Source organism: Tursiops truncatus, chromosome 1 (assembly GCF_011762595.2).
Source record: "Tursiops truncatus isolate mTurTru1 chromosome 1, mTurTru1.mat.Y, whole genome shotgun sequence".
Classification (NCBI taxonomy): Eukaryota; Metazoa; Chordata; class Mammalia; order Artiodactyla; family Delphinidae; genus Tursiops; species Tursiops truncatus.
Genome location: NC_047034.1, coordinates 77,742,404 through 77,752,890, shown reverse-complemented (window position 1 = coordinate 77,752,890; position 10,487 = coordinate 77,742,404). Strand labels below are relative to the sequence as shown.

The 10,487-nt window shown below is 48.2% G+C and overlaps 1 long non-coding RNA gene and 3 other non-coding genes across 4 annotated transcripts; 1 reads left to right on the top strand and 3 right to left on the bottom strand.

The window, feature by feature from the left end:
- The first annotated feature begins 290 nt into the window (after positions 1-290).
- LOC117309918 (U1 spliceosomal RNA) lies at positions 291-454 on the top strand. The gene has a single exon (XR_004524208.1). It is a non-coding gene; the product is annotated as a U1 spliceosomal RNA (small nuclear RNA).
- Positions 455-2,006: 1,552 nt separating this feature from the next.
- Positions 2,007-5,477, bottom strand: LOC117313151 (uncharacterized). The gene is made up of 2 exons (XR_004527613.2): positions 4,802-5,477; positions 2,007-2,389 (listed from the first exon to the last, which is right to left on the bottom strand). It is a non-coding gene; the product is annotated as an uncharacterized lncRNA (long non-coding RNA).
- TRNAN-GUU (transfer RNA asparagine (anticodon GUU)) lies at positions 2,595-2,668 on the bottom strand. Its single transcript has one exon. It is a non-coding gene; the product is annotated as a tRNA-Asn (tRNA).
- On the bottom strand, positions 4,747-4,818 carry TRNAQ-CUG (transfer RNA glutamine (anticodon CUG)). Its single transcript has one exon. It is a non-coding gene; the product is annotated as a tRNA-Gln (tRNA).
- Positions 5,478-10,487: the final 5,010 nt, after the last annotated feature.

Here is a 10,487-nt window from a genome sequence, read left to right as displayed (position 1 = left end):
GGTCATCTCGGCAGGGCGGGGACAGGGCGGGGGTTGGAGGAGAGGAGCCGCCTTAGAGGTCAGGAATGGGGCTTGGCTTATGTAAATCTTGCAGCTTATGGGTACAATTCCCGGCGAGCCACTTCCCGGACTGTGGAAGTTTTCGGGAGAAGTTGCTTGGATTTTATTAGCAGAGTGGTTTGGAGGGGCTGAGAGGCGTGGAAGGAGAGGGGGTGCGGAGGGTGGGTGGGGAGCGTGTGTGTACAGTGTAGGCGTCTAAGGCTGTACGGGGGGGGCGGGGGAAGTGATTCATACTTACCTGGCAGAGGAGATACCATGATCATGAAGATGGTTTTCCCAGGATGAGGCTCACCCATTGCACTTCGGGTCTGCTGACGCTTGCGATTTCCCCAAATGTGGGAAACTCGACTGCATAATTTGTGGTAGTGGGGGACTGCGTGCGCGCTTTCCCCCTACATCTGGTGTTTAACGGTAGAATTAATTTTTGCAGTCTATATAACATACAGCCAGGATTTCTGTACTTTTACTTCGGGCTTTACAAGTACTTTAAGAAGTAGGAAGTAGGTGTTTCTGGTTATGTAGTGTTTAGGAATCCATCTACCAATACTGGCGGCGGGGGTTCGTGTTGGGGAGCGGTCTGGACCCATGAGCCGTGACCGCTACGCCTGCGCGTCCGGAGCCTGTGCTCTGCGTTAGAAGGACCTACGGCGGTGAGAGGCCCGCGTACCTCAAAAAAAAAAAAAAAAGAAGGCAGGTGCTGTGTGGGAGAGTAGGCGCAGTTTCTATTTTTTCTTTAGGGGAATCGCGCATGAACTTTCCATGCAAGTGGGGTGGTGCTCTACAGAAGCCATTTTTGAAAGATTATTTTAGTGCTTTAGTTTCTTACTCTGGCTGCTCCTATACTGCGCAGTAATTAGTCAGGGTTTCCGCAGACTTTTTTTTTTTTTTTAAGAAGTTAGGCTTTCACAGTAAAAATCTAGCAGGAGACGTGAAACACAGGTTTCTTTGGCGAATAGTATGCGGGTTTTCCTGGCAGTGCAGGGGTTAAGGGTCTCCCGCGCGGCGCGGAATACGGGTGCGAGCCTACCAGAAGTCCCCGTGCTGCAATTATTGTACTCTGCGCACTTGAAATCCTTGCTCCGCAGCAAAACAAGCCACTGCGTCAGGAAGTACGGCGATGAGTAATAGCCATCGCTACCGCTTGCCGCAATAGGAAAAAAGCCCGCGCGTAGCAACGGCGACCCAACGCAGCCGCAAATCAGTGAAATTAATTTTTTAAAAACTAAGAGACTAAGAGTCTGATGTAAAATGGTAGTGAGTTATCCTGAGGGATGGGAAACTATGGGTCCAATTTATTGCTTGGAGAGTTTGCAAGCAATACACACGAGGGCAAACTGAAATGGAGCCCAGTGGACCTTTTTGAGTTGAGAACACGGAGCAGACAGCAGGAAAACCGCAGGAGTTATCTTTCAGCAGACAGACTCACAGACATGAGAAAGATGCTAAAAGTAAATCAGAACTGCGAAGGAGATCTGTTCAGCGTGCAGCACAGTACTGAGCAGTGCGGCCGTAGGAGGAAACTCCCTAAGGTCGGGAGAAATCTTTGACAAGATCAGAGACTCACACAGGTCGTGCTTTTTACAAGCAGGTAGACTAAAGGGAAAAACAACAAAAATCGTAACTCGTACGCGGTACCATCTTCCCTGAGTAGCGGAAGCTGGTTAGCCCCAGAGGGAGCGCTGCTCGGAACCACTTCGCAAATCCTAAAAGCAATACCTTGAAACGATCAACCTGTTTGCAAGTAACTTAACTGCATCCCTCAGCAAAGTTCAGCGTTTACAGGAACACAACTGTCCAGCTTCCAACAAGGCACCATTCACAATGCCTGCTGTATCAGAGATTTTGAGGTAGCCAAAGAGGCAGGAGGAATGACCCATAATGCAGAGACACATCGGTCATTTGTAAATGACCCAGAGCTGATACAGATGTTAGAATCACCAGAGGAGGACATTAAAACATTTATTCCACCTGTATTCCGTAACTTAAAACAGTTAAATGTACACACGGAAAAACATTAAAAAAAAAAGACCCACTCTAACGTAAAGAGATGAAAACTACACTGTCTAAAAGGAAACGTACGTACTACAAGGGATTAACAATGAGCAATTCGAAAACACAGAAGAAAAAATTTTGAATAGGAATTGTCTTGACTTTGCAGAACACTTGGCGTAGAAAGCGACAGTCCCAAACGAAAGGGCGGAGGCGTCCTGAGATGGGGCGGTGAATACTCCGCGCGGGCGGTGCCATGGAGCTTGATTTATGACGTCGCAGCTTGAGTAAGGGATGTCCGCCACCCGTGTGCGTGTGCCTTCATCCTCTGGCAGGTGTCCTGGAACGTACAAGACACATGACTTAGTGAGAGCAGCCCTCCAGGTGGTGCAAAGAGACCACGGGCACCAGGTAAAAACCGGGAGCAGGCGGAGATCATCAGCTGAGTGGAGATTCCGGGAAAGGGTCTCTGGGGAGGAACTGAAAGGGCAGACGCATAAAAGCGACAGCTGAGACCTCGCTTATCGCATTCCAAGACCAATCTTCGTCCCTGGGTGGGCTCGAACCACCAACCTTTCGGTTAACAGCCGAACGCGCTAACCGATTGCGCCACAGAGACGAGCGGCTGCGAGGTTTTCTTGTAACATCCTGGAATCAGAACGTATTCTCCGTCCCTTCCAACCCCAGCGGAAAAGAGATTCAAATGTATCTTGTCCAACCTCGCTGGCGCCATAGACACTGAGTCTCGTCGTCGGGCACGTCTGGCCGTGGACACCGAGCCCGAGTGAGCTGGGGTCTCCGACGAAGCCACGCCGGGCCCACGACCATCCTCGCCTGCTCCTGGCCGCCTCGAAAGCGGCCCCTCTACACGAGACGACGGCCGCCTCTCTCGGGCTCAAGTCCTCCATTTCCCACTCGTGATCGGCCTCACCCGTCGCGCTCACCGCAAGTCCCCCTCCAGGCCCGGGTGGTCGTACGGGGGAAGGACAGCAATCGGCTGTGCCCCCACCGTTCTGCCCCCTCTGGGCGCCTCCAGAGAAGGGCTCCACGAGGCACGACCGGGAGTTCGTTCACCAGGCAGCCCCTCGCCCGGAGCAGGGCCTGGCATCCAGCAGGCGCCCAATAAATGCCTCGCGGAGGATGCATTCCGCCGCCGGGGCCCGGCGTGGTGGGTAGACCAAGAATTCTTATGCCACCTGTAAGGTTTTAGTCCTCGAGGAACCTAGATTTTTCAGATCAGCTGTTCTTCAAAAGCTTTCTTCTAGCAGCTGATTTAGAACCAGATAAAAGTCCTAGAAAGGCCAGGAGGGCACCACCCCGACCTGCTCTGAACTCCCCACCCAAGGCGATGCTGCGGCCTCAGCCTCCGGGCGCAGGTGTCGGGTCTGAGAGGCGTGAAGGAGGAAAGCTGCAGAGGAGAAAGACGGCTGGGCTAACGTGGATCCGACCACAGCTCCGTAGGTCCCCGGTGGAGCATAGCGGTCGTGGTGTGATTGGTGCGGTGATGGGAGCCTGCCTGCTTGGGTCTGAATTCGAATCCTAACAGAAAACGGGTTTCCCGTGCCTGATCACCCCTGGCAACACCGTATGGTTCTACCTTTTGGACTTGGTGCCTTGCCCCCTACTGGCCACAGAGCCGGCGAGAGAGGTGGCGAGGCGCACACCTCACCGGAGGACTCCACGTTCTGAGGACGCCCAGACTCCGCCCGAGACCCCCACGGCCTGGAGTCAGCATTTCCTCCAGCTGCGCCCTCGCTGATGCTCCCGGTGCCGCCCACTCTGAGGAGAGCGCCTGCGGCTCCAAGAACAAACTTCTCCTCTGTTTAACTGGGGGCATTTGGCTGGGTTCATTTGTTACATTGTGTTTTCGATGTCTAGAGGCGACATTTTAAAAATTAATTTTATAATGATTAAAAAAATGAATGTGGTTCCCAATTCAAATCAAACCAAACACGGCGTATTCACTATAGTCTAGCCTTGACTATAAGATCTGCACGTGTCTCAAAGGCCTGGAGGGAGGTGGGTCAGGGATCCCTGCTCTCCTCAGACGCCGGAATCCGCAGCCCGGGCTCCCCTTTCTGGCTGAGCTTGGGATGAAAGGATGAGATTTCCTAGAGTCCAGGTTCAAATCTTAGCCTAAGAGTGCCTTTTCGTGTCCAATGGAGACTTAAGAGCGAGAAATTCTGAATAAAATGGGAATAAACTGGAATAGGATCAATTAAAATTCTGAATAAAATAGGGCACCTGAATACAATACAGTACTTCCCATCCAGGTCTGGAACCCTCGACCCGAAAGCTAAGACGCTGTCACCCTGGCTGCTCAGCGACGTCACAGCCCCGCACCGCGACCCTTTACTCACAGGGACCAGCGCGCAGTTACAAGACGTGCGGTGCGAACCCCTCTCGCGGGGCAGGAGTCAGTGGGCGCAGCCTCTGCCTTTTGCCCCCGAGACCCAGGGTGACCCGACGAGGGGGTGCCACCGGCTCGGTCGCTGCGCCCCTGGGCGGCGGGGCCGGGGCCTCCGATGGCCAGCGACGGGCAGAGTCGCCAGGGTCCAGCGGGGACGCCGCGGGCTCGTCCCCCCACCTGCCCTCCACGTCCGCGTGGACCGCGCGGACCGCGCCTCTCCGGGACGCGGGAGCGGGAAAGCACGTCCCATCTGAGGAGTAAAAAATCCTTCTTCTAACTAAACAGAAAGGTCCCACCGAGATTTGAACTCGGATCGCTGGATTCAGAGTCCAGAGTGCTCACCATTACACCATGGAACCCTCTAACGGCCGCTCCGCTGCTCCCTCCACTGAGCCAGGCCGCGCACAGCCCCGCGGGCCCAGGAGCGGCCTCCCGCCGGGCGCTCTCGTCACTCCGCCCCGAGCCCACTTCCTCCACGACGCCAGGAGGCGCCTGACTCGCCTGCCCTCGGCCGTCTCTTCAGGTTTGCTGGTCGTAGAATGAAATGAAATCCATTCGGGGTGAGCGACAGGGAATAACTTTTACGGCTCCCCTAAATCCACCTGCTCTGCCGCCATTTCTAGAGTTTTCTGCCCTGAGGTAAAATTCTCGCGAGGAAAAAAAAAAGTTATTTTCCTCTTCTTTCCAAGTGTCCTCTTCCCGCTGCCCTGGGAGCTCTGAAGACCCTCAGGACAGCCCTTGGGACTTCGTGGGATTGCCTCCTCCTCCGCCTCCGATTCTACTCTCGAGAGCCCTCTCTCCTTCCTGCGTTCCTTGTTGTCTTCCTCCTCATCTTTCCCGTTTCCTGCATCTGCTTTGCTATCACTCGTCCTCACTTTCCCTGCGCCCGTCCCAGTACACAGCTTAGGCTATAAGAACATGGGGAAGAGCGGCCACAGTGTGACAGGAAGGTGAGGAACATTTTCCATCAACGAGAGAAGCCCGACTGCTTCTCGGGTCAGGACACTTTAGGGGACTTTGCTCGAGGAAGTGGCTGAGCGTCTATAGCCAGTGCTCGAGGCCTGGGCAGCGCGGGCCTTTTGCCCGCCCGGGACCACCCTGGTGCCGGGGTGACTCCAAGATGAAGAACTTTGGGTTCGGCGCAGCTCCTGGGTGATTGGTCAAATGCCACGAAAGTGAACCGTCAGCACTCTTCTCCTTTAGACCTTCAATTGGGAATAATCAGTGGCTCATATCGCCCCCTCGTGGCTACATCCGGTACCGCGCACAATGGGGTGCAGTAGATACCAGAAAATTCAAAGAACGCTGGGCGATACTCAGGACCTTGAAATTAAAAATCGGACCGGGCTTCCCCGGTGGCGCAGTGGTTGAGAATCCGCCTGCCGATGCAGGGGATACGGGTTCGTGACCCGGTCTGGGAAAATCCCACATGGTGCGGACCGGCTGGGCCCGTGAGCCGTGTTCGGAGCCTGTGCTCCGCGATGGGAGAGGCCACAGCAATGAATAGGCCCAAGTACCGGAAAAAAAAAAAAAAAAAAAAAAGGTCTGACAAACTACCGACTAAAATACATTCATGGAGGGGAAAAAAGCATGCTCCTCCCTTTTGGCTATAAGCCAAAAAAGGGCTTGAAAAAGCAACCTTCTAATGTTTTAGGATTCAGGCAGAAGAAAGATGAATGGGTCATAGAACGTCCCACCTTCCGCAGCCAACCTTCTCATTTTAAAATTTCCAGTGGCCCAGAGACTCTGCTGCAGGTCTCCCACCACCATCTGTGCACAACCCAACATCTGAGCGTCTGGACACTCATAACTCTTGAGTAGAGAGTGGGATCTTACACTCATTGTGTGGAAAGGGAGAGAAGAAGAGAAAAGGTCTTGCCCCTTAGACTGAAGTATATTAGTCAGATTCAGTGGGGAATTATAAATGAGCCAGAGCTGTGGTTTATGTCCTGTTAACAGCGGTTACTCTTAGGGAAGTTAGTGTGGAGGAGAAGAATTGAAATTTTTCCTTGTACATTCTTTTATCATGTAACTTACAAAGAATATATACAGGTGTAGCTTGGGTCTAAAAAAGAAAGGAAAAGAAAAAATGAAAGAAAGATGCTTCAGATGCCAGTGCAGAGGCAATTTAATTGGGGAGGGGGAAGGAGAGCCTCTTTGGGGAGAGAACTCGGAGAGGGTGCAAGAATTCTGAGAAGATCCCTGGGGATAAAGCTGGAGCTGCACTAGGACCAATTGGGGCAGAGGAAGGAGGTTTGGCTGCTGGGCTGAGCAGCATTCTCCTACAGCTGGGTTCTTCTGGGATCTATCCCTGCCCTCATACTCTCCTCTAAATCAGATGGCTCTCAAAACCACGCTCCCCCTACTAACGCTGTCTGTGCTTGTGAAATGAGTGTGATCACAAAGGTTGGTGATTTCATAATGATTGGACCCCATTTCCCATATTTAATACATAACATACATTATATTTAATACATATAATACATTATATTTAATACATAACATTACATTACAGTTAATACATAACATACCTAGAGTACTTTGCAGCCATAAATGTGAGGAATATCTCTATGAATCAATATGGATTTATTTCCAGAATGTGCTTTTATGTGGAAAACAAAAGGCAAGGTACAAAAGAGCAGGTACACAGTGTACCAATCCCGGTCTTTGGACTTTTCAGTCAATAGAAATTGATGAGACCAGATGAGAATTTCAGGCAAGGCTTTACTGGGGCTTGTGCTGCAGCACAAGGGAGTGAAACCTAGAAACAGGTGCCCTTGCTTGCTCCCAGAGAGAAGCTGCTTGGGTCATTAAAAGGAGTAACAACAGGGGCAGTCCATGGATTGGTCAGGGGACCTAGTTTAGGTGGTCTGCCCACCCCCTTGGTGGTGTTGTGTGCAGGGATCAGGTGCAGTACCCTGCTTTTGCTCCAGGCACCTCAGAAATGGCAGTTGGTTTGTGGCCTTTTTGTAGTGTATTGTTCATAATTGTCCCAACAGTGAAGGTGTGCAGTTATTTTATTTTTAGTCCGTTATAGTTTCTTTGTATTCTGTTGCTCTAGGAGATGTTTGTCCAGGTGCAAGCCCTCCAGTAAAGGGTCCTAGGTCCCAGCCTATCTCAACAGGATGCTATCTTTTATGTAAGGAAAAGGGGAAATAGATATGCTTATCTTGCAGGAAGGATAGGCCAGAAAATAATGAAAATGTTTTTATCTAGGGTTGCACAGGAATGGAGTCTAAGATATGGAGATGGGAGGGGATTTTTTCTAAGTGTATCTTACAGTTTTCATTTTTTAAACGATGTCACTGTTTTACATATTCCAAAAGAGGATGAAAAAGCTAATCTTAAAATTAAAAAATAAAAGCAGAACAAAAGAATTTAATTATACATCAAATGATAGTGTAACCACATAGAATATAATTAATTCAAGTAAATTTTGAAAGCAGTGCTTGTCTGTACACCCATAGTGGGATATATCCTAAGGACATCTTGAACTTTACTTAATAGGTTTAACGTTGGTTGTAGAATTGGTATAATAATTCTGAAGCTGTCTTGTGTGTATAGTAGGATAGAGCAAATAAGTAAAAATGTTGATATTGTCAGGAGTCAATGTTATCAACTTGGGAGATGAAGGACAAAATTATGAAATGGGAAGAGCTGAGGAAGAACCTTATAGTGTTGGATTGGAATTGGAGATAGCCATATCAACTAATTGTTACCGAGTCCAAGCTCTCCTACTCTGTGCTGCACAACAGGCCAATAAATTGAGAAATGAATTGTTAGGACAAGAAAAAGTGACTTGATTCAGAAAGCCAGCAGACAGAGAAGATGGCGGACTAATGTCCCAAAGAACCATCCTATGGAGTTAGAATTCAGGCTTCTTTTATACTGAAAGGGGAGGGAAAGTGATTGGTTATTGAAAATTTCTTGGTGCCAGAATCATTTGTTCTTGCAGCTGTCTGAGTAGGTCTGATCACAGTGTTCCTATAAACTTCCAACAAGACATTATGCCTTTTAGAGGTCAGAGCCTTGAGAATGGGCTGTCTTGTATATTTCAGGCTATAGGCAACATTCTTTTAGTTATTAACTTGTAGCAAAAGCAATAGAATACAAAGTTTAAAGTAAAAGAACCAGATCCAATCTGGAGTCAAATTTGTTCTTCCCTATTACAAAATGATACCCACTGATAAGGTCTAGAAGCAGTGATACCTCACAGCAATGAGCTCATCTAGTGGTCAGTTTCTAAATACCATTTGTCTGGGATCCCTTGTAGAAATGCCTGATTTTGTGTTGGGGGAGAAAAGTATAAGTGAGCCTGCAACATTTTGTTGTGTCCAAAGACTTGTACAGACATGTCAAAAGATCACAGGGTTTCCCTGGTGGCGCAGTGGTTGGGAGTCCGCCTGCCGATGTAGGGGACACGGGTTCGTGTCCCGGTCCGGGAGGGTCCCACGTGCCGCGGAGCGGCTGGGCCCGTGGGCCATGGCCACTGAGCCTGGGTGTCCGGAGCCTGTGCTCCGCGGTGCGAGAGGCCGCGGCAGTGGGAGGCCCGCGAACCGCAAAAAAAAAAAAAAAAAAAAGATCGCAGAAGCCAGCCTGAAAAGTTCCCCTGTTTAACCTGGAGACCAACGGAGCATCAAAAAGAATAATGATTATATTATTACATACTGAATGAGAGAGGAATCCATATAATATATATGTAGTATACACATAGTATAATCCATGTGCTATACTTAAAGAAAAGAAGGAGGAGGGAAAGCTGTATTTTATAGAAGAATAGCAGTTAATAAGTGTGGAAGGAAAAATAAGGTTGTCTGTTAGAGTCCATGTTTACAAGAAATGATTAAGTTTTCATTTTGCGGGGGGGACCAAAGCTAAACTGGGTGACCACAGGTTTTTTGTTTATCTCAGGTTTTAGATGTTGACTGCAGATGGTGTTCATGTTTATTCATAATGGTGAAAGGGCAAAATGTCAGTTTTACTACCCTAGTTCCTCTCTGTAGTCAAATTTCTACCTGTAAGGCATGGTTCCATTCACCTAAGTGCTTGGCAATTTTCTGGTTCAATACAATTATTTTGAATTTTTATTTTATTTGACAAGTTTTATTTGCATAGCTGTAAAAAGAAATGTTGATTAATGCCCATAAACATCCTTTTTAACATATAGTTAATATAATTAGATACTAAGGCTATGAGTTAACTTCTTTCTGGAAGACTTGTAAAGCCTCTGGGGTTGTAATTTATTTTGGAGGGAATGCAAGAAGTATTTTATTCTCTTACCAGTTTTACTGAGATCAAGAACTAATAATTATCCAGACTGCCTCTACCAGGATTTATCTGCTGCTCCTAAAACTGTATGGGTCCTCTTTCCCTAAGATCCCCATACTTGTCAATGTTGTGGCCTATAGAAAGGGACATCTTTTAGTATCTGTAAGCCTGGGATTCCATAAGCCGTATACCAGGTAAGAGACCATTTTTCGGAAAGGACTTTGTAGGCATCGTTTCAATAAGTGAAGTATGGCTCTTATGCCTTAAAGTGAGTTTGCACACCAAATTTAACAAGACCTGTTGCATGGTCATATATTACTATGTAATTACAATATAATATGTTATTATGTTCTGGTAGGAAGAATAAGGATTCTTACTGAATATTTGTAAGTAACTACAAGATCATGAAAAATAAAGGAATTTAATAAAAGCATTTTCCATTATGTTTAACCATTGTTACATTATGCTGAATAGTTCTGTAAGCCAATCAACACATGTTTTTTTTTTTCTTGGCCGTGCCACGTGGCATGTGGGATCCTAGTTCCCAGACCAGGGATCGAAACCGTGCCCCCCTGCAGTGGAAGCATGGAGTCCCAACCACTGGACCACCAGGGAATTTCCCATATTATTTTCTATAGAGTCATTATTCTTAGATTTTCTTGATGTTTAATTGGCTTACAGTCTATAGTAAGACTTCCCCAGGATGTCTTTTCAGTATTCCAAAGACTCAGGTATCATGAAATACCATTTAAACAATGTT